The sequence below is a fragment of the Mauremys reevesii genome, linkage group 21 (genome assembly GCF_016161935.1).
Source record: "Mauremys reevesii isolate NIE-2019 linkage group 21, ASM1616193v1, whole genome shotgun sequence".
NCBI classification, from domain to species: domain Eukaryota; kingdom Metazoa; phylum Chordata; order Testudines; family Geoemydidae; genus Mauremys; species Mauremys reevesii.
In genome coordinates, this window is record NC_052643.1 from 20437317 (window position 1) to 20461809 (window position 24493).

The 24493-nt window shown below is 46.7% G+C and overlaps 1 protein-coding gene across 9 annotated transcripts in view; it reads left to right on the forward strand.

Annotated features, from left to right (window-relative positions):
• Window positions 1–17209: 17209 nt before the first annotated feature.
• LOC120387739 (heterochromatin protein 1-binding protein 3) overlaps window positions 17210–24493 on the forward strand; it is a 94702-nt gene continuing 87418 nt past the window's right edge. For 3 of the 9 annotated variants that reach the window (XM_039508810.1, XM_039508811.1, XM_039508812.1), the window contains exon 1: window positions 17212–17409. The gene's annotated coding sequence lies outside the window, so the exon portion shown is untranslated. Of the gene's footprint in view, window positions 17410–24493 lie in introns of all 9 variants that reach the window. The other 6 variants (XM_039508813.1, XM_039508815.1, XM_039508818.1 and 3 more) reach the window with 3 other exon arrangements.

The following is a 24493-nucleotide window of genomic DNA, read 5'->3' on the forward strand; positions in this document are numbered from 1 at the left end:
TATTCTTTTCCATATGTGCATTCTTTATATTTATCCACAGGTATGAATTTCATTTGCCATTTTGTTGCCCAATCTCTTAGATTTTGTGAGATCTTTTGAAGTTCGTCCACAGTCTGCTTTGATCTTAACTATACTTGAGCAGTTTAGTATCATCTGCCTGCAAACTTTGCCTACCTCACTGTTTACCCCTTTCTCCAGATCATTTATGAATAAATTGAATAGAGGATTGGTCCAAGGACTGACCCTTGAGAACACTCACTAGTTACCACTCTCCATTCTGAGAATTTACCATTAATTCCTACCCTTTGTTCCTCTGTCTTTTAACCAGTTCTCAATCCATGAAAGGACCTTCCTTTTTATCCCATGACAAGCTTAATTTACGTAAGAGCCTTTGGTGAGGACCTTGTCACAAAGGCTTTCTGGAAATCTAAGTACACTTACATCCACTGGATCCCCTTGTCCACATGTTTGTTGACCCTTTCAAAGAACTCTAATAGATTAGTAAGACACGATTTCTCTTTACAGAAACCATGTTGATTATTGCTCCAACGGTTTATGCTTTTCTATGTTTGACAATTTTATTCTTAACTATTAAGCTTTGATTGATTTTTGCCCGGTACTGGCGTTAGACTTACCGGTCTGTAATTGCCGGGATCTACCTCTAGAGTCCCTTTTTAAATATTAGGCGTTACATTAGCTAACTTCCAGTCATTGGGTACGACCGATTTAAAGGACAGGATTACAAACCTTAGTTAATAGTTCCATGAATCTTCACATTTGAGTTCTTTCAGAACTCTTGGGTGAATGCCATCTGGTCCCGGTGACTTGTTAATGTTGAATTTATCAATTAATTCCAAAACCTCCTCTAGTGACACTTCAATCTGTGACTGTTCCTCAGATTTGTCACCTACAAAAAGCCAGCTCAGGTTTGGGAATCTCCTAACATCCTCAGCCGTGAAGGCTGAAGCAAAGAATCCATTTAGTTTCTCCGCAATGACTTTATTGTCTTTAAGCACTCCTTTTGTATCTCGATCATCAAGGGGCCCCACTGGTTGTTATTACCTTTGGAGTTTTTGGCTGCCTTCAAACTCCTCTTATTGGCTTTTCTTATTACATTCTTGTACTCTAATTTGGGGGGGCGTGAATAACTCAGTGGTTGGAGCATTGGCTCTGCTAAACCCAGGTTGTGAGTTTCAATCCTTGAGGGGGGCCACTTAGGAATCTGGGGCAAAAATCAGTACTTGATCCTGCTAGGGAAGGCATGGGGCTGGACTCAATGATCTTCAAGGTCCCTTCCAGATCTAGGAGATAGGTATATCTCCAATTATCCTATCCTATCCTGGCAGTGTTTATGCTCCTTTCTATTTGCCTCACTAGGATTTGACATCTACTTTTTAAAGGAAGTCTTTTTATCTCTCACTGCTTCTTTCACATGGTGGTTAAGCCACAGTGGCGCTTTTTAGTTCTTTTACTGTGTTTCTTAATTTGGCGTATACATTGAAGTTGGGCCTCTATTATGGTGTCTTTAGCGCCCATGCAGCTTGCAGGGATTTCATTAGTACTGTACTTTTAACTTCTGTTTAACTAACCCCTCATTTTGCATAGTTCCCCTTTTGAAATTAAATGCCACAGTGTTGTGTTGAGATGTTCTTCCACCACAGGATGTTGAATGCTATTGTATTATGGTAACTATTTCAAGCGGTCCTGTTATAGTTACCTCTGACCAGCTCCTGCGCCCACTCAGGATTAAATTTAGCATTGTCTCTTCCCTTGTGGGTTCCTGCACCAGCTGCTCCATGAAGCAGTCATTTAAAGTATTGAGAAATGTTATCTCTGCATTTCTGTCCTGAAGTGAAATGTTCTAGTCAATATGGGGATAATTGAAATCCCACTATTACTGAGTTCTTAATTTTGATAGCCTCTCTAATTTCCTTAGCATTTCATCATCACTATCACTGTCCTGGTTAGGTGGTCGATAATAGATCCCTAATGTTATATTCTTATTAGAGTATGAAATTTCTATCCATAGAGATTCTATGGAACATGTGGATTCACTAAGATTTTACTTCATTTGATTCTACATTTCTTTCACATATAGTGCCACTCCCACCCTGCACAACCTGTTCTGTCCTTCCCATATATTTTGTACCCGGAATGATTGTGTCCCATTGATTCCTCTCAGTCCACCAGGTTTCTGTGATGCCATTATATCAATATCTTCCTTATCACAAGGCACTCTGGTTCACCCATCTTATTATTTAGAGTTCTAGCATTTGTGTACAAGCACTTTAAAACTTGTCACTGTTTATTTATCTGCCCGTCTTTTCTTGACGTGCTCAGAATCTTTTTTATGTGAATGGGGTTTATCATCTGATGTGGCCCTTTACATTCCTCCCTCTCTTCCCCATCCTCTGCTCACTGACTATAACCTGAGATTCTCTCTAAGAGAAGTCTCTGTCTGATCCACATGCTCCTCTGCAGCAGTTGGCTTTCCCCCTTCTCCTAGTTTAAAAACTGCTCTACAACCTTTTTTTTAATGTTTAGTCCCAGCAGTCTGGTTCCACTTTGGTTTAGGTGTGAGCCCATCTCTCCTGTGGTATAATCATAGAATCATAGGAATATCAAGGGCTTAGAAGGACCTCAGGAGGTCATCTAGTCCAACCTCCTGCTCAAAGCAGGACCAATTCCCAACTAAATCATCCCAGACAGGGCTTTCTGTCAAGCCTGACCTTTGCAAAAACCTCTAAGGGAAGGAGATTCCACCACCTCCTAGGTAACCCATTCCAGTGTTTCACCACTCTCTGAGTAGAAAATTTTTTCCTAATATCCAACCTAAACCTCCCCACTGCAACTTCTGAGACCATTGCTCCCTTGTTCTGTCATCGGGTACCACTGAGAACAGCTCCATAGGAATCCATCCTCTTTGGAACCCCCTTTCAGGTAGTTGAAAGTAGCTACCAAATCCCCCTCATTCTTCTCTTCTGCAGACTAAACGATCCCAGTTCCCTCAGCCTCCTCATAAGTCATGTGCTCCAGCCCCTAATCATTTTTGTTGCTCCTCCGCTGGACTCTCTTTTCCAATCTTTCCACATCCTTCTTGTAGTGTGGGGCTCAAAACTGGACACAGTACTCCAGATGAGGCCTCACCAGTGTCGTAATAGAGGGGAATGATCACATCCTCAATCTGCTGGAAATGCCCCTACTTATACAGCCCAAAATGCCGTTAGCCTTCTTGGCAACAAGGGCACACTGTTGACTCATATGCAGCTTCTTGTCCACTGTAACCCCTAGGTCCTTTTCTGCAGAACTGCTTCCTAGCGTTATCATTCGTCCCTAGTCTGTAACAGTGAATGGGGATTCTTCCGTCCTAAGTGCAGGACTCTGCACTTGTCCTTGTTGAACCTCATCAGGTTTCTTTTGGCTCAGTCCTCTAATTTGTCTAGGTCCCTCTGTATCCTATCCCTACCCTCCAGCGCATCTACCACTCCTCCCAGTTTAGTGTCATCTGCAAACTTGCTGAGAGTTCAGTCCACGCCATCCTCCAGATCATAAATGAAGATATTGAACAAAACCGGCCCCAGGACCGATCTTTGGGCACTCCACTTGAAACCGGCTGCCAACTAGACATGGAGCCGTTGATCACTACCCATTGAGCCCAACGATCTAGCCAGCTTTCTATCCACCTTATAGTCCAATCATCCAGCCCATACTACTTTAACTTGCTGGCAAGAATACTGTGGGAGACCATATCAAAAGCTTTGCTAAAGTCAAGGAATAACACATCCACTGCTTTCCCCTCATCCACAGACCCAGTTATCTCCTCATAGAAGGCAATTAGGTTAGTCAGGCATTACTTTCCCTTGGTGAATCCATGCTGACTGTTCCTGATTACTTTCCTCTCCTCTACGTGCTTCAGAATTGATTCCTTGAGGACCTGCTCCATGATTTTTCCAGGGACTGAGGTGAAGCTGACTGGCCTGTAGTTCCCCAGATCCTCCTTCTTCCCTTTTTTAAAGATGGGCACTACAGTAGCCTTTTTCCAGTCATCCAGGACCTCCCCTGTTCGCCATGAGTTTTCAAAGATAATGGCCAATGGCTCTGGAATCACATCCGCCAACTCCTTTAGCACCCTTGGATGCAGTGCATCCGGTATTGGAGCAGTGAAACAACGACAATGCTAGCTGCCTGGGTAATTGCTCCAGGTTCTGGATGGATTTGCATCACATGTGCTGCTGTGGATTCACTGCTCCAGTACCTGAATTAGCTGGATTAAACCTAGCTCAGGTATGTCTATTCAAGCTGTAGTCACACCCAAAACTGCAATACAGACGTGTCATACACTTCATTTTTCTCTCTAAAACAAGGATGCATCCGATGAAGTGGGTATTGACCCACTAAAGCTCATGCTCCAAAACATCTGTTAGTCTATAAGATGCCACAGGACTCTTTGCTGCTTTTTCATCTCTTCCGTAATTATCATTGGTAAAATATTAGCATTCTTAGGTTGAAAGTCAAAAGTATTACCAGAAAGGAGTGGTATAGGGTAATCTCCCCCTTCCCCCCCACCCATTTTATTTCTTCGCAGTTCACATTTTTAAAGAAACCTTCTTTAGCTGTTTACAGACAATGGTAGAACTCTTACATTATGGCTTGACTATAGCCTTTAGGAAAAGTACCATAGTGTATTTTAAATAGGTTCACATTTTTCCACTATCTGCACTAGACTGGGATGCTTGTATTAATCTATATTAAGGTGCCTCAGTACTAAGAAACTAAGCAAGGGCAGTGGTCTGTTACGTATATCTGAGACCTGCTGCTGCTGTGTGGTGAGGCTTTTAAACAGATTATTCCTGGCTGCTGTAAGCCAAAAGCTTGAGATCCCTAAACCAAAGTGAGTGGATCTATCTTATACATCTTCAGAAGAACAACAATTTCAGGTATGGAATGTAAAGGATTAATATTGTATATAATTTGAAAACTGAAGTGATGCACACTGAAAACTTCAGTGACAGCATTTTTTTTTCTTGGAAGGAGTTGATGGTTTGAGCATTGGTCTGCTAAACCCAGGGTTGTGAGTTCAATCCTTGAGGGGGCCATTTGGGGAACTGGGGTAAAAATCTGGGGATTGGTCCTGCTTTGAGCAGGGGGTTGGACTAGATTACCTCCTGAGGTCCCTTCCAACCCTAAGATTCTATGACTTGTGCTTGTCCAGTTTTTCTAAATAGTCCTGAACCACTTCTTTCTCCACAGAGGGCTGGTCACCTTCTCCCCATACTGTGCTGCCCAGTGCAGTAGTCTGGGAGCTGACCTTGTTCGTGAAGACAGAGGCAAAAAAAGCATTGAGTACACTAGCTTTTTCCACATCCTCTGTCACTAGGTTGCCTCCCTCATTCAGTAAGGGGCCCACACTTTCCTTGACTTTCTTCTTGTTGCTAACATACCTGAAGAAACCCTTCTTGTTACTCTTAACATCTCTTGCTAGCTGCAACTCCAAGTATGATTTGGCCTTCCTGATTTCACTCCTGCATGCCTGAGCAATAGTTTTATACTCCTCCCTGGTCATTTATCCAATCTTCCTCTTCTTGTAAGCTTCTTTTTTGTGTTTAAGATCAGCAAGGATTTCACTGTTAAGCCAAGCTGGTCGCCTGCCATATTTACTATTCTTCCTACACATCAGGATGTTTTTTTCCTGCAACCTCAATAAGGATTATTTAAAATACAGCCATCTCTCCTGGACTCCTGTCCCCCTCATGTTATTTTCCCAGGGGATCCTGCCCATCAGCAACCTGAGGGAGTCAAAGTCTGCTTTTCTGAAATCCAGGGTCTGTATTCTGCTGCTCTCCTTTCTTCCTTGTGTCAGGATCCTGAACTCAACCATCTCATGGTCACTGCCTCCCAGGTTCCCATCCACTTTTGCTTCCCCTACTAACTCTTCTCTGTTTGTGAGCAGCAGGTCAAGAAGAGCTCTGCCCCTACTTGGTTCCTCCAGCACTTGGACCAGGAAATTGTCCCCTACACTTTCCAAAAACTTCCTGGATTGTCTCTGCACCGCTGTATTGCTTTCCCAGCAGATATCAGGGTGATTAAAGTCTCCCATGAGAACCAGGGCCTGCGATCTAGTAACTTCTGCTAGTTGCCAGAAGAAAGCCTCGTCCACCTCATCCTCCTGGTCTGGTGGTCTATAGCAGACTCCCACCACGACATCACCCTTGTTGCTCACACTTCTAAACTTAATCCAGAGACTCTCAGATTTTTCTGCAGTTTCATACCAGAGCTCTGAGCAGTCATACTGCTCTCTTACATACAATGCAACTCCCCCACCTTTTCTGCCCTGCCCGTCCTTCCTGAACAGTTTATATCCATCCATGACAGTACTCCAGTCATGTGAGTTATCCCAGAAGTCTCTGTTATTCCAATCACATCATACTTCCTTGACTGTGCCAGGACTTCCAGTTCTCCCTGCTTGTTTCCCAGGCTTCTTGCATTTGTGTATAGGCACTTAAGATAACTCGCTGATTGTCCTGCTTTCTTGGTCTGAGACAGGAGTCCTCCCCTCTTGCAGTCTCCTGCTCGTGCTTCCTCCCAGTATCCCATTTTTCCACTTACCTCAGGACTTTGGTCTCCTTCCCCCGGTGAACCTAGTTTAAAGCCCTCCTCACTAGGTTAGCCACCCTGCTTGCGAAGATGCTCTTCCCTCTCTTCGTTAGGTGGAGCCCATCTCTGCCTAGCACTCCTCCTTCTTGGAACACCATCCCATGGTCGAAGAATCCAAACCCTTCTCTCCCACACCATCTGCGTAGCCATTCGTTGACTTCCACAATTCGACAATCCCTACCCAGGCCTTTTCCCTGCACAGGGAGGATGGACGAGAACATCACTTGCTCCCTCCATCCCAAAAGCTTCCCCAGTTCCTAATGAATGTAAACCCCTCCTCTCTACACCATCGTCTCATTCATGCATTGAGACTCTGGAGCTCTGCCTGCCTACCTGGCCCTGTGCGTGGAACTGCGAGCATTTCTGAGGATGCCCCACAGAGGTCCTGGATTTCAGTCTCTTCCCTCTCACCTACCCTTCCCTATGTCATTGGTACCTACATGTACCACGACCACCGGCTCCTCCACAGCACTACACATAAGTCTGTCTAGATGCCTCGAGAGATCTGCAACCTTCGCACCAAGCAGGCAAGTCACCATACGGTTCTCTCGGTCATCACAAACCCAGCTATCTACGTTGCTAATGATCGAATCTCCCATTACTAACATCTCCCTTTTCCTAGCAACTGGAGTTCCCTCCCCCCGAGAGGTAACCTCAGTGCAAGAGGCAACCCCAGCACCATCTGGAAGGAGGGTCCCAACTATAGGAAGGTTTCCCTCTGCTCCCATTGACTGCTCTACTTCCCTGGGCCCTTCTTCCTCCTCAACAGCACAGGAGCTGTCTAAGCGGAGGTGGGACAATTCTACAGTGTCTCGGAAAGCTTCATCAACATACCTCTCTGCCTCTCTTAGCTCCTCCAGTTCTGCCACCCTGGCCTCCAAAGTCCGTACATGGTCTCTGAGGGCCAAGGGCTCGTTGCACCGAATGCACACATACGCCACCCGCCCACAGGGCAGGTAATCATACATGCTACACTCAATGTAATAAACTGGATAGCCCCCACTCTGCTGCGGGGCTTCTGCCTGCATCGTCTCCTAGTTAATGAAAGGGTTGTTTAAAGCAAGAAGTTTTTGAATGTAGTTTGGTTTATAGGTTTTATGGGGACTAAAGGGAAACAGATAGAACCGGCAAGGGATCCCCGCTCCCTTCCCGCTCCCCTTCCAAACTCCCTTGCGAAACTCCCTGTTAGCAGCTCCTGTTTGCAAATCACAGAAACCTCCTTGGGAGTTGCCACCTGATGTGCCAAGACTACTTCTGCTCCTGTTTTCCCTGCCAGCTCAGGACTCCAGCACCTGTCTTGCTGAGCCAGACACTCCCGTCTGCTCCAACAAAGACCCAGGGTCTGAATTACTTGCCCCAAAGCTGCAGGTTTACCTGAAAGCAGCTCACAGAAGTGTTCTTGTCTTTAACACCCAGATGCTCAACTCCCAATGGGGTCTAAACTCAAATAAATCCGTTTTACCCTGTATAAAGCGTATTCAGGGTAAACTCATCAATTGTTCACCCTCTATAACACTGATAGAGAGAGATGTGCAATTGTTTGCTCCCTCAGGTATTAATAGATACTCTGAGTTAATTAATAAGTAAAAAGTGATTTTATTAAATACAGACAGCAGGATTTAAGTGATTCCAAGTAGTAACAGACAGAACAAAGTAAGTCACCAAACAAAATAAAATAAAATGCGCAGATCTATGTCTAATCAAACTGAATACAGATAATCTCACCCTCAGAGATGCTTCAGGAATTTTTTTCCTCAGCCTGGACACCTTCCAGGCCTGGGCAAAATTCTTTCCCCTGGTACAGCTCTTGTCCCAGCTTAGGTGGTAGCTAGGGGATTCTTCATGAGGGCTCCTCTCCCCTTGTTCTTTTCCACCCTTTTATATATCTTTTGCATAAGGCGGGAATCCTTTGTCCCTCTCTGGGTTCCCACCTCCTCCTTCTCAATGGAAAGACACCAGGTTAAAGATGGATTCCAGTTCAGGTGACATGATCACATGTCACTGCAAGACTTCATTGCCCACTTGCCAGCGCACACGTATAGAGGAAGACTTACAGGTAAAACACACCCATCTGCAGACAATGGTCCTAGTTAATGAGAGTCATCAAGATCCCAAACCACCATTAATGGCCCACACTTTACATAATTACAATAGGCCTTCAGAGTTATATTTCATATTTCTAGTTTCAGATACAAGAATGGTACATTTATACAAATAGAATGATTACACTTAGTAGATTATAAGCTTTGTAATGATACCTTACAAGAGACCTTTTGCATGAAGCATATTTCAGTTACATTATGTTCACTTATTATTAAATTTTTATAAAACCATATAGACTGCACAACGTCACAGAGTCTAATCTTTTTCAAGAAAAGACCGATGAGTCTCTACACTCCCTTAAAGACTCTAGTCTAGGACAACTCTCTTCCCCCTGGACATTTACACCGCTGCCCTGAAGAGGAGACATAATAAGCAAATCTATAGACCCAGACCTCCCTCTCAGGCATTCTATCATCAGCACCCTTATTAACCCCAACCCCCTCTGCAAAAGCCAAAGGGTTCAAAAACCCAGATATGTGGCTTCTTATACCACTACAATCAATGTCTAGCCTCACCCACTGTCCAAGGCATTCTTTTGATGGTACGCTTGAGGACTGCATACCGATATTGATGGCATACCTTATTGCCCGCCCTAAAAACTTTGGTGGCTGCCTTACCCACTTTGCCACAACTGGAGGGCAATAACAACAGACAAGTGGGTACTAGACATCATGCACCAAGTCTACACCACTGAGTTTCTCACCTCTCCACCCCAAACCCCCTTCCCAGGGCCTTTCCAGGGACCAATCTCGCACAAAGATTCTTCATCTAGAAGTAAGTTCTCTACTCCAGAAACGGGCCAGAGAATCCTCAGCACTAAAGAAAGGGGTTCTACTCCCCATATTTCTTAGTCCCCCAAAAATCCTGTGTACAGAGACCAAGTCTCGACCTATGCCAACTAAATGTATTCACCCAAAAATTAAAATTCCACATGGTCACATTGGCATTAAAAATTCCCTTTCTGAAAAAGGGCACATGGTTCTCAGCTCTCAACATGAAAGACACTTTCATCTACATTCACCCATCCCACGGAAATTTCCTCCTTGGGCAAGACCATTTCCAATTCAGAGCTCTTCCATTCATACTAGCTATGGGACCTTGGATCTTCACAAAAGTCATTTCAATGGTAGTAGCTTGATGAGAAGAAACAGCTTTATTGTGTTTCGATATCTTGATAGCTAGCAGATCCAGCAGGGAAGTCCAACTGGCAACTCAGTTCCTAGTCTGACTTCTGTCTTCCCTGGGAATCTGTCTCAACCACAGAAAGTCTACTTTGACTCCCACGAGAGCCATAGATTTCATAGGAGTGACTTTGGACTCAACCACAGCAAGAATCTATCTTCCCATTGAGAGATTCCACACCATGGATGATCTGATAAAACAGGTCAACCTCAGACATGAGACTACAGTCAGGACCTGTCTTTTCCTCCTTGTTCTTATGGCCTCATGCACTTATGTCTCACTGTTCACCAGGCTTCATCTCTGCTGCCTACAAACCTGGCTTCAGTCCATCTACTCACCAAAGAAAAAGACACCATCAATACCAAAGTAACAATTCCAGCACAGGGTATGGTTTCTCTCACCTGGTGGACAAATCTGGAGAAAGTTTGGGTGGAGTTCTTTTCCTCACACCTACACCCGAGAAGACAAAAATCACAGTTGCTTCTTTCTTAGGGTGAGGAGCCCATATGCACAATCACACTGCTCAAGGCATCTGGACCTCTCAGGAGGCCATGACGTATATCAACTTACTGGAATTAAGAGCAGTCTCTCAGGCCTGCAATGCTTTCCTTCCACTCATCCAATCCCAACATATCCAGGTAATGTTGGACAATAGGATGACTGTCTTCTACATAAACAACAGGGGGGAACAAGCTCTCTCCTCCTGTGTGCAAAGACAATCAACCTCTGGAATTGATGTGTCAGAAACCACATAACCCTCTCAGCAGTATACCAACAAGTGTGCAGAATTCCCTAGCAGACCTTCTCAGTAGACATTTTTCCACAGACCACAAATGGGAGAGTCACAATTCTGTTTTCAACAAGATCCTCACTCAGTGGGGAAACACCATCCTGAGGTCTCTTTGCCTCACAATGGAACAAGAAACTACCCCTATACTGCTCCAGAGGAGCTGTGGCCCATAGCTCGAAGGGTGATACCCTGTTGCTCTCCTGGACAGACTAGCTCAGATACGCCTTCCCTCTCATCCCACTAATACCACAAGTCCTGCAACAGACCTACTATGACAGGGCTCAGGTCATCTTTGCCGTGCCCAATGGGCCGAGACAAGTGTGGTTCTTGGAACTCCTGAGGGTTTCAACCCATCTGCCCATCAATATCCAACCATTTCCTATAATATATCTATGATTTCCAGATCTGCTAATGCAATGTAATGATACAATCAGGCACTCAAGCCCAGAACCTCTACTACTCAAGGCCTGGTATTTGGATGGGCATCAGACACAGAGTGTTCGTGTTAAGTGGCTGTTCAAACCATTCTCCAACAAAGCAGGAAGAATTTTACCAGGAGATGCTATTCGGCCAATCAGTTTCCTGGAGGTCCATCTTCCAGCAATCAGCACCTTTTATCCTCCATTTGCGGACCATACTATCTTCACTCATCCCACAATGGCTAGATTTCTGAAGGGACTTATTCAAACTCTTCCACCAATAGCAAAACCAACACCACAATGGGACCTCAACCTTATTCTTTTGGTTTTCACCAAACCTATCTTCAAATCATTAACCACCTGTTCTACGTCCCATCTCTTGATGAAAGCTGCCTTCCTAGTAGCCATAACATCAGCCAAGAGGGTGAGTGAACTGGGAGCACTCATGGCAGAGCCGCCATATGCCATCTTTCATAAAGAGAAGGTGTCTCTTTGCTCCCTCTCCCACTTGGAAATTAATCTCTAAAATAAATTTGGAGATTCAAATAAGTTAAACCATCTGCTTACTGGTATTTTTTCCAAAACCGTATGCCTTTGATGAGAAGAGAGGGCTCCATTCTCTAGATGTCTGACAGGCACTGGCCTTTTATCTACAGAGAACAAAAGCAATTAGAAAAACACAAGCTTTTTATTACCATAGTAATAACCTCCCGACCCCCAGTTTGAGAACCCCTGCTCTAAGTGGATCTCAAGTTGCATCATCCTTTGCTACCAACTAGCTTGTATTCCTCCAACCGCCGATGGGGTAAGATCCCATTCCACCAGATCTCCAGTAACCTCTGCAGCATCTCTGCGAGATGTACCTTTTCTAGGCTGGTGATCTAGAGCTCCATATGCATTGGTTCAGACTTCTACTGTAGATACAGCTGTGGGGACAGCAGTATTATAGCAAGCCATACTGTGACACTATTTTTTTAGTAGTTTACATTTACCACAGTACTATACTTGCCTTTTTTTTTTTTGGTGGTCTCTGATGCTGCTTGATTGCTTACTTCTAGTTCCAACTTAGGTGTGTGGTTCACTGCTCAGTTTGTAACTCTGGTGTTTGTAACTCTGAGGTGCTAATGTACACACTATTAGTGGCTATTGTAACTTCTATGCCCAGGCAAAGAAGTGAAATGTATTTCCCCTATCAACTGGGCTTAATCCCTCCTCTCCATGGCTTTCAGTTTATGTCACCAGCGATATCGGGGGTGGGGGGGAATATTACCCCCAGTTTCCAAAGAGGTAAATTAGAGGTGTTTCAGGCCTAGTAAATGCCCAATTAGTGCATGTTACGCTATTTAGCCATTTGCCCCAGTTTTTGGGCTGGGGTAGCCATTCAGCATGAATCTGGAATTGCTCCACTCCACTGTAGATTGACAGTGAGGTGAGGACAAGGTCTTACAGCAATTTACGACCAGTGTGCCGGCCTGATCGCTTTTCTGCCTGGTCTCAGGGCAGCTGCTCCCTCCCCCCGACTGGTTCTGTCCATTAAACGGTCTCTGCGAATAGGGCAGGGCCGTTTCCAGGCCACCAGGGACAGGGCTGCTGTGATGCGGTCCAGCAGGGAACCATAGGCCCGGCTACCATTAGGGTATGTCTACACTTAGAGTTTTTGCCCTGTAAGTTTCACCAGTGATAGGGAACCGGTGACAGTAAAGCGCTGGTTTGTGTACTCAATTCCTCAGGTATCAGAGAATGTTTACACTACAGCACTGTAGGGCAGAAAGAATGAGGAGTACTTGTGGCATCTTAGGCCTGGTCTACACTACAATTTTAGGTCGAATTTAGCAGTGTTACCTTGATTTAAGCCTGGACCTGTCCACACCACAAAGTCCTTTTTTTTTTTTTTTTTACTTAAAGGGCTCTTTAAATCGATTTCTTTACTCCAATTCCGATGAGGGGATTAGCGCGAAAATTGGCCTTGACGGGTCGAATTTGGGTTAGTGTGGATGCAATTTGACGGTATTGGCCTCCGGGAGCTATCCCAGAGTGCTCCATTGTGACCACTCTGGCCAGTGCTCTCAACTCAGATGCACGGGCCAGGTAGACAGGAAAAGGCCCACGAACTTTTGAATTTCATTTCCTGTTTGGCCAGCATGGCAAGGTGCAGGTGAGTGCAGATCTCATCAGCAGAGGTGACCATGATGGAGTCCCAGGATTGCAAAAGAGCTCCAGCATGGACTGAATAGGAGGTACGAGATCTGCTTGCCGTATGGGGAGACGAATCCGTGCTAGCTGAACTCCGTTCCAGTAAACGAAATGCCAAAACATTAGAAAAAGTCTCAAAGGACATGAAGGACAGAGTGGGGTGGCAGGGGGGATGCAGGCCCGCCCACTCCACTGCGTCCCAGCCCAGGGCCCTAACAGCAGCAAGCGGCCTGCTGCTGTGTCAGTGGGGATCCTGGCCGCAACACACTGACATCGGCTCTGGGGGTGCCAGAGCCAGACTAGGGTTGGCTGCCCCTGGGCTACTTCCGACCTCCCCCTCTAGCAGTACCTGCATCTGCGTCTGGCCAGTGTCCTCCATGGGCTCTAGCACTATGGGCTCCTCAGGGTACTCAGCGAGCGGTAGACTTGGCAGCTCCTTTGGATCACTTCTCACAGGTAGACTTACCAGCTTCTCCGGCGTCTGGTCGGCGTCCGGTCTCAACTGGTATGGCCAGTCCTTGGGTCGGTCACAGGCTGCAGGAGTCTCCCCAGCGGGAGCTAGGGCACCAGCGTCTGGCCTCTCCGGCGGACAGGCCGCTTCTGAGCCCTGGGGTTGGGCTTTTATACTTCCTGTCTTCCGCTTTGACCTCTGGGGGACGGACGCAGGTTCCAGTGGTTCCACCGACTTTGGCATCCGGAGGGGCTCGTCCCTCTCTGGAGTGGCTGAGAGCCCAGCCACCTCACTACACCATCCCACGTTGATGTTGGTGAAACATCCCTTGTGATCCACCAGTGCTTGCAGCAGCATTGAAAAGTACCCCTTCCGGTTTATGTACTTGCTGTCTTGGTGCTCCGGTGCCAAGATAGGGATATGGCTTCCGTCTATCGCCCCACCACAGTTAGTGGATGGCTTTGCTGCAATGGGATTCCCTATGACCTGCACATTTCCCAGAGTCACTACCCTTGATATCAACAGCTCTTTGATTGCTTTGGCTACTTGGATCACAGCAGCCCCCACAGTAGAGTTGCCCACTCCAAACTGATGCCCGACTGGCATTGCAGCTGTCTGGCATTGCAAGCTTCCACAGGGCTAATGCCACTCGCTTCTCAACTGTGAGGGCTGCTCTCATCTTGGTATTCTGGTGCTTCAGGGCAGGGGAAAGCAAGTCACAAAGTTCCATAAAGTGCCCTTACGCATGCGAAAGTTTCGCAGCCACTGGGAATCGTCCCAGACCTGCAACACTATGCGGTCACACCAGTCTGTGCTTGTTTCCTGGGCCCAGAATCGGCGTTCCACAGCATGAACCTGCCCCATTAACACCATGATGTGCACATTGCCGGGGCCCGTGCTTTGTGAGAAGCCTATGTTCATGTCTATGTCCTCATCACTCTTGTCACTGTGCTGCCGTCGCCTCCTCGCCTGGTTTTGCTTTGGCAGGTTCTGGTTCTGCATATACTCCAGGATAATGCACGTGGTGTTTACAGTGCTCATAATTGCCGCGGTGATCTGAGCGGGCTCCATGATCCTAGTGCTATGGCGTCTGGGCTGAAAAAAGGCACGAAACGATTGTCTGCTCTGACGGAGAGAGGGGCGACTGATGACATGGGTTACAGGAAATTAAAGTCCACAAAGGGGGTGGTTTTGCATCAAGGAGAAACACAAACAACTGTCACACAGAATGGCCTCCATCAAGGATTGAACTCAAAATCCTGGGTTTAGCAGCCGTTGATTTCACAGAGGGAGGGAGGAAGCAAATGAATACAGAACAAATTGGGTCTATTTCTTGCTTTGATCCACTCCATTTATCTTTTACATCTTTAGGCTGGCAGCAGACAGTGCAGTTTGACTGCTAGCCATCATCATCTCCTGGCTGCTCGTCAGAAGATGGTGCAGTAGGACTGCTAGCCATCATTGCCTCCTGGGTGCTCGGCAGAAGATGGGAATGACTTGGCTGAGTCACCCCCATATGTGCCCAGGCGCCCCGACTGACCTCACCAAGGTCAGCTAAAAGAGCACCCAGGAGTACGACAACGATGGCTACCAGTTGTAACGCACCGTCTGCTGCTAAAAGGCAATGAGCTGCTGCTGTGTAGCAATGCAATCCCACATCTGCCAGCACCCAGGAGACTTACGGTGACGGTCCATGCTTGCCGTGGTATGGTGTCTGCACAGGTAACCCAGGAAAAAAGGTGCAAAACGATTGTCTGCCATTGCTTTCACGGGGCGGGGGGCTGATGACATGTACCCAGAATTACCCACAACACTGTTTTTGCCCCATCAGGCATTGGGATCTCAACCCAGAATTCCAATGGGCGGCGGAGACTGCAGGAACTGTGGGATAGCTACCCACAGCACAATGCTCTGGAAGTCGATGCTAACCTCAGTACTGTGGACGGAGTCCACCAACTTAATGTACTTTGAGCATTTTTTGTGGAGACACACACAATCGACTGTATAAAAATGGATTTCTTAAAAACCGACTTCTATAAATTCAACCTAATTTCGTAGTGTAGACATAGCTATTAAGTGAGCTATTATCAGCAGGAGAAAAAACGTTTGTAGTGATAATCAGGAAGGGTTTTTTTAAATTTTTTTGTTCAATACTGCAACAAAAAACTTCAAAAATAGACTCTGAGAAACTGCAGAATTGGAATTAATTTGCAAACTAGACACCATTAAATTAGGCTTGAATAAAGACTGGGAGCGGATGGATCATTATACAAAGTAAAAACTGTTTCCCCATGCTATTTCCCCCCCCTACTGTTACCCACACCTTCTTGTCAACTGTTGGAAATGGGCCATCCTGATTATCACTGCAATAGTTTTTTTTCTCCTGCTGATAATAGCTCACCTTAATTAATTACTCCTGTTACAACTGGTATGGCAACACCCATTTTCTCATGTTCTCTGTCTATATAAATCTTCCTACTGTATTTTCCACTGCATGCATCCAATTAAGTGGGTTTTAGCCCACGAAAGCTTATGCTCAAATAAATTTTGTTAGTCTCTAGGGCGCCACAAGTACTCCTTGTTCTTTTTGCTGATACAGACTAACACAGCTACCACTCTGAAAACTGTAGGCTGTAGGGCAGCTATCCCACAGTGGAGCTCTCTCAACAGATCTGGGGGGAGGGTGAGCTGAAGACATTCTGGGTCCCTGCTCAGTACCCCGTGCTGCCCTGCTTTGTTCTTGGCATTCTTTTTTAAATGTCCTGCTGTCTGGCTGCTTCCCTGCCACATGTACAAAGGAAGCTTCAAACTTCCCGGGGCTTACAAGGGGAGAGGCGGACGTGACCAGCAGAGATGCTGGCCAGCGTGCTCGCTTTTTGAACGGTGGGATCTCCTCCGGATGCCAGAAGGTGTTTACGCTGGTAGAAGGTGGTTTTCTTTGCAAAAAGTCTTTAACAAGTGTAGATAGTCCCCCGAGTTTTAGTGTGAAAAGGGACTTTTTGTGATGTCAATAGTAAGTGTAGACAGACCCGTAGACCCCAAAGTTAACCCGAGGCGCTGGCTGAGCCTGGCCTGCGGCCTCCTCCCGCGCGGTGGCCCAGCTTTCCCGCCTCCTCCCCGGGCCTAGGCCGCCCCCGCCTGAGCAGCGCTAAGGGCTGCCTCAGTCACTGTCTCTTTCAAAACGGCTGCAGGGCGCGCGTGCTGCAGGGGGCGCGGGGTCTCCTCTCGGGAGCGCGCGGGCGACGGCTGCGCAGGACTGGGCAGCCGGCGCGCGCTAAGTGTCAGGCCCCGCGGGCAGCACTGAGGGAACCGAGGCAGGGGCCGCTACCGGCCACCACTGGAGACCCCGCCCCGCCCCGCGCGCTCCCGATTTGTTTTGTTTGGGCTGCCCTGTGCTGCGCCGATTCCCGCCTAGTTGTGCGCCTGCGCTTTGTGCGGCGGCGCTGATTGGCCGCCAACTCAGGGCTTTTCTGACGGAAGGGCCGTGCGGGCTTTCGCCAGGTGCTCGGGGGCTTCGATTGGCTGCGCGGCGACTGTGCCCGCCCCCCTCCCCTGTCTTCCCCGGTTTCGCCATCGTCGCCATTAGAGGGGTCGCTTTGTGTCCGCCGAGTCTGCCGGTGAGTAGCGGAGGGGCAGGGTCCCCAGGCGGCGCCGGGGAGCTGCGGTGGCCGCTGTTGGTGGAAGGGCCGGGCGGCCCCGTAGCGACTGCGTGGGGGGAGGGGCAGGCGGCGGCCCCTGGCTCCTCGCGCCGCGGGCCTAGTGTCCGGAGCGGGCCGGGCCAGGCCGGGCCAGGCGGGAGGGGACCCGGAGCTGAGCAGGCTCCGGCCTCACACGGCGTGGGGCGTCCTGGCACGGGCAGCAGCGTTCAGCTGTCACCGGGGCGACCGGGCCTCCGCAGCCCAGGGGCGCAGGGCATCGCAGGAGGCTGTGGATCGTGAATGCGGCGCCCTGGTCCTGCCTGATCCGCTTTACAGCAGAGTAGCCCGCGGTGACAGGTAGAGATGTAGCGGCGGCGAGGAGATGTGGCCTGGCTTGGCCTGGAGAGCCGCTGCTCCCTGCATATCCAGCTGTGCTGAGGGGTCAGATGTGCCTCCAAGGCTGGGCTGGACTGAGAAGGGCAGCAGCCCTGCGCTCTGAAAATGACAGAGCCCCGTTCCACTTCTCTGGATAAACTCCCTGACCGAGCAGCATTGTTTCTGGTCTTGTCCCGGCTCAGTCACACCCAGAGACAAGCCTCACAAGCACAAAAGCAGCAGAGTTGAGTGAAACGCGATGTAGAATGAAGTTTCACCTGAATGCCACTGACAGTGCGGTTTGTAACCCCTCGCTATCTCATCTGTAGCATTTACCTATTGGGAGGGTTAAAAGACTGAACCTTATGGTATCCAGTATTTGAGAGGCTTTTGAGAGGAAGTGATACATGATACTACCTGCTTGATTGCAGTGGTGTTGATGCTAGACACTAAAAATCATGGACTCAGTAAAGACATCGGATTATGGCTCACTACAACAAACTGTAACCTACCAACCCTTCTTTGTCCTGCAATTACAGAGGTGTTAACTGCCTACTTCACCTTGAGCAGCCTCTTGAAAAATGTATCAACTCCTTAAAGTGAATGCTATTCCACTTTCTATTTAGCTGACACTCTCTGAGTACCTTTCCCAGACCGAAAGAAGAGTTCTGTGTAAATTTGAAAGTTTGTCTCTCTCAATAGTAGACGTTGGTCCAATAATATTATTTCATCCACCTTGTTTCCCTAAGGTTGATGCTATCCGATGTTGCTGATAGATCTAACAAAATCAGCATGAGCCCTGTGAAAGTGTGATCGCTTGGGGTAGCAGAACCACCAAAAATATCAGTAGCCTCTCTGTCATAAGTCCTAAATAGAATTGATGAGGACTTACGAAGTTTCTTAACACCAGCTGCCTTAACACCATTTTCACCACTATCTTTGCCAGTACAGAGAGATTTTAAATCCGATGGTAGCTGTCTTAATTGCCACTGTTGGGATGGTTTCTTGAGCAGTAGCCCAACTCTTCATGGTGGCGTGGCATCTAGTGCATTATGTTTCCAAAAGAAAAGCCTTCATCCATGTCGGAATGTGTTTAGAGACTGTTAGGAGCTATGGTTCAAATCCTAGAATAGAAGGCACCATTCCTTGTGCGTTCTCCATCTCATTGGGGGAAAAAACTTTTCTTTGGTGAGGTTTCAAAATCTAAACCTTTATCTTCTCTCCTCTCCCACCTAAAAAGTAGTGGAGGCTGTAAATTCTATAGCCAGAAAAAATTGGACTGTTCCAAAGTGGAAGCATTCTGGATTTATTAGCCTGTCCACCCCTCTGGACTGTGTTCCTGGTTGAAACCTTGTGTATGTTCTTGTAGAAAAGAGAACAGAATAGTGAACACATTCTTAGCTGGTGCAAATTGGCATAGCTCCATTTAAATCAACAGAGCAATGACAGTTTACATCAGTTGGGAATCTATTGACTGTGGCCTTCTCCACATCTGCAGCTTGGGAACACAAACTGTGTCACAGTTGACCCTGCTCAGAACAAATTTGGCAACAAATCTAGAATTCATGGAGACCTGCTTATCATCAGGGAGGAGATATTTAGATAACACCCAACCACAAGCATCACATTTATTTCTGCTCTGTGACTCTCAGCTCACCTATATCAGCATTTCACATGCAAGTTTGTGTAGTCAGGCATCTGACATAGCTGCTAAACTTCGTTCTAGGTTAACAAGCATGTGAGTTGTCGCTCATAGCAGGCTTCTTAAACACACCCAATTTGTGTGTTTAAGAAGGCATGTAGTGTTTATTTTTACTAAAAATACACATTTTCATCATTGTTTTCCCTCTCTTCTAACAAAAAAAAATCCTTTGGCAAGCATATCTTTACTGTATGGAAAAAGATACTTAAATATTGATGTTTTATACCAAATTCACGGCCATGAAAAACACGTCATGGACTGTGAAATCTGGTCTTGCGTGCTTTTACCATATACTATGTAGATTTCATGAAGGAGACCAGTGTTTCTCAAATTGCGGGTCCTGACACAAAAGAGAGTTGGGGGGGGGGGGGAGGGGTGACAGTATTGTCACCCTTACTTCTGCACTGCCTTCAGAGCTGGGCAGCTAGAGAATGGCGGCTGTTGGCCAGATGCCCAGCTCTGAAGGCAGTGCCCCACCACCACCAGCAGTAGAGAAGTACGATACCCTGCCACCTTTACTTCTGTGCTGCTGCCTTTAGAGCTGGGTGGCCGGGGAATGGCGACTGCTGACTGCCGGCTCAGCTCCACAGGCAGCAGTGCAGAAGTAAGGGTGGCTATTTATTTATTTATATACACACACACTCTAAGTTTTAAACAGACAATTTAATACTGTACACAGCAATGATGATTGTGAAGCTTGGTTGAGGTGGTGAAGTTAGAGGGTGGAATAGAGTGGCATATTTCCCAGGGAATGCCTTACTGCTAAATGATGAACTAGCATTTGGCTGAGCCCTCAGGGGTTAACACATTGTTAATGTAGCCTCATACTCTACAAGACAGCACGAATGGAGGGAGGGGAGACAGCATTGCAGACAGACACACACCCTGTGTATGGGAGAGAGAGAGAGAGATGGGCATTGCCCCTTTAAGTACACTGACACCACATTCTAAGTACATTACCTTTAAAAGATCAGGAAGTTGAGACTGCAGCTGTCTCTCCTCCCTGCTCTATATGGAGAAGGGGTAAGTGGGGGGAGGAGCAGGAGTAGCGGGGAGGGGGACACCCTGACATTAGTTTCCCCCTCTCGCCCCTCCCCTGCACAGCAAGCAGGAGGCTCTGGGGAACAGTTCCAAGGCAGAGGGCAGGAGAGAGCTGAACTGCTGGCAATTGGTAGCCTGCTGGGCAGCTGCTGCACAGGGAACTTAGAGGAGAAAGGAACTGATGGGGGCGGGGGGGGGGGCAGGGCTGCCGGTCTGCTCTGGTTCCAAGCCCCCACCAGCCAGCTGCAACAGGCTGCGCTTTCTGCAAGCGATGGACAAAGCAGGCGGCTGCCAAACAACGTTATAAGGGAGCATTGTGCAACGAGCATGTTCCCTAATCAATCAGCAATGTAACAACGTTAACCAGGATGACTTTAAGTGAGGAGTTACTGTACCATGCCATCCTTACTCCCTCAGCTACCCAGCCTTAAAGGAGTGCCGCCACCCGCAGCCGCGATGAACTACGGGTCGCTGTACCGCTGTTTTCCCCCCCCCACACGATACCCTGGTGTTTCTCCCCCCCCCCCCGAACTCCTTTGAGTCAGGAGCCTTACAATTACAACACATGAAATTTCAGATTTAAATAACTGAAATCATGAAATTTTCGATTTTTAAAATTCTAGAACTGTGAAATTGGTAAGTCAGTTTGGGTTTGTTTTGTTTTGCTTCTGCAGTATGGATGGGAGTCTGAGCACTCCTTTTTTTTTTTTTTTTTTGCTTGAGGCAGCAAAAATGGTAGAGCCAGCCCTGTGGTGCAGCAGGGGGTGCGTGCTCAAAATTTTTTTACTGATGGGGTGCGCGATCAAAAAAGTTTGGAGACCACTGATCTAGGGTTTAACAATCTCTTGCTCCTGAAGTTGTCATGAATGTTGTGCATGCAGGGAGCCGTGATGAGTTGGGGTTGGGTATTGCCATTACAGCACCTATTTTGATCTGTTTAACTTATCTTCACTCACTAATGAACTGTAAAGGGAGATCCATCCAGTTCTCTTCCACCAGAAGGATGGCTGTTACAAGATATGATCCAAGGGTATTGGTGAATAAAGTGGAAGGTTTCAGTAAATCAAGGATGCATAGGACATAAAACTCTTTCCCCACCCCACGTTCTGTCTTTCCATGGAGAGAACCCAGTAAGAGTACACTGTAAATATGAGAAATTGTAAAAGCCAGAGTATATAATTATTCTTAACAGTTATTCCTAAGTATATAACCACTGAGTGCAACTCAGGAAAATGTTAGGATTTTTTTCATAATTTAGACAAATATGGGAGCTGCTTCAGTCTTAAGGGTATAATTTCTTTCACATTTTCCTTTTTGATTAAAACTATGATGTCTGTTGCTGATGTCTTTTATTGTCTGTTTACAAGTGACCTAAGATGTCCTCTTATAACCTTTTGAGAGAATACAAGTAAGAGTTTCTTTACATAAAAAAATATATATATATTATGAACTGTTAGTGGATTATGTCCAGAACACACACACTTCGTTAGCATGAATTTAGAGGTTTTTTTTTTTAATACTAACTGAATAACATTTTTAAACAGTCATATTTCTCACTTGTAAACCTCTCTCCCTGATACATAGTATTAGTGATATAAATCTCCCTTCAAGTGTCAGGTTAGCAGTATATCAAATTTTGAGTGACATCTGAATTCCAGTATCCATCTTTTGCCCATAACTTCTCCAAGTGTTTCCATAACAAATTTTCTGTTATATTAGCTTTAAGATTCTGACCCAAACATACAATAAATTTCAAGTTGATACACTGACTTTTGAACTCAGGATATTGTGCCCTCCAAAAGTCTTCTGCCATAGCAGAGATTAGGATTCTAGGCCATGAACCATAGCTAAAACTGTTTGAAAACAGTTTCCTCATATAGGTCGTAGGTATTGTGGTTTTGTGCTCCAATGCAGAGGATAAAAAATAACAGTGCTGTTTGTTTTTAAACAGCCATGGAAGCAGAAACTTCTGCTCTATGCTAATCCTTTAGAGTTCTAGAACAGTTCCTCAGCATGGTTATAATATTACCTGTAACTTCCTGGTGCAAGTGCTGGAGGAACTGACTAGGGGCCGTGCTCCTCTTGACCTGCTGCTTACAAACAGGGAAGAATTGGTAGGGGAAATAAAAGTGGGTGGCAACCTAGTCAGCAGTGACCATTAGATGGTTGAGTTCAGGATCCTGACCAAAGGAAGAAAGGAGAGTAGCAAAATGCCAACCCTGAACTTCAGAAAAGCAGACTTAGACTCCCTTAGGGAACTGATGGGCAGGATCCTCTGGGAGGCTAATATGAGGGGGGGAAGAAGTCCAGGAGAGCTGGCTGTATTTTAAAGAAGCCTTATTGAGGGCGCAGGAACAAACCATCCCAAGTGCAGAAAGAATAGTAAATATGGCAGGTGACCAGCTTGACTTGACTTAGCTTAGTTTGGAATCTTAAACTCAAAAAGGAAGCTTACAAGAAGTGGAAATTTGAACAGATTACTAGGGAGGAGTATAAAGATATTCCTAGAGCATGCAAGGGTGTAATCAGGATGGCCAGGCACAATTGGGTTTGCAGCTAGCAAGAGATGTGAAGGGTAACGAGAAGGGTTTCTACAGGTATGTTAGCAACAAGAAGGTGGTCAGGGAAAGTGTGGGGCCCTTTACTGAATGAGGGAGGCAACCTAGTGACTGAGGATGTGAAAAAGCTAATGTACTCAATGCTTTTTTTTCTTTTTTTTTTTTTGCCACTGTCTTCATGAACAAGGTCAGCTCCCAGACTACTGCACTGGGCAGCACAGTATGGGGAGGAGGTGACCAGCCCTCTGTGGAGAAAAAAGTGGTTCAGCACTATTTAGAAAAGCTGGATGAGCACAAGTCCATGGGCCTAGATGCACTGCATCCGAGGGTGCTAAAGGAGTTGGTGAATGTGACTGCAGAGCCATTGGCTGTTATCTTTGAAAACTCAATTGCCATCGGGGCAGGTCCCGGATGATTGGAAAAAGGCTAATGTAGTGCTCATCTTTAAAAAGGGGAAGAAAGAGAACCCGGGGAACTACCATTGAGTCCCTGGTAAAATCAAGGAATCCATTTTGAAGCACTTGGAGGAAAGGAAGGTGATCAGGAACAGTCAATGTGGATTCACCAAGGGCAGGTCATGCCTGACCAACCTAATTGCCTTCTATGATGAGATAACTGGTTCTGTGGATGTGATATATCTTGACTTTAGCAAAGCTTTTGATATAGTCTCCCACAGTATTCTTGCCAGCAAGTTAAAGTAGTATGGGCTGGATGAATGGACTATAAGGTGGCTAGAAAGCTGGCCAGATTGTCAGGCTCAATGGGTAGTGATGAATGGCTCGATGTCTAGTTGGCAGCTGGTATCAAGCAGAGTGCCCCAAGGGTCAGTCCTGGGGCCAGTTTTGTTCAACATCTTTATTAATGATCTGGATGATGGGATTAATTGCACCCTTAGCAAGTTCGCAGATGACACTAAGCTGTGGGGAGAGCTATATGCGCTGGAGTGAAGGTAGAGTCCAGAGTGACCTAGACAAACTGGAGGATTGGGCCAAAAGAAATCTGATGAGGTTCAACAAGGACAAGTGCAGAGTCCTGCACTTAGGAAGAAAGAATCCCATGCACCCCTACGGGCTGGGACCGACTGGCCAAGCAGCAGTTCTGCAGAAAAGGACGTGGGGATCACAGTGGACAAGAAGCTGGATATGAGTCAGCAGTGTGCTCTCGTTGCCAAGAAGGCCAATGGGCTGTATAAGTAGGAGCGTTGCCAGCAATTCGAGGGAAGTGATTATTCCCCTCTATTTGGCACTGGCGAGGCCACATCTGGCGTATTGCGTCCAGTTTTGGTCCCCACATTACAAGAAGGATGTGGAAAAATTGGAAGGAGTCCACTAGAGGGCAATAAAAATGATTAGGGGGCTGGGGCACACATGACTTACGAGGAGAGGCT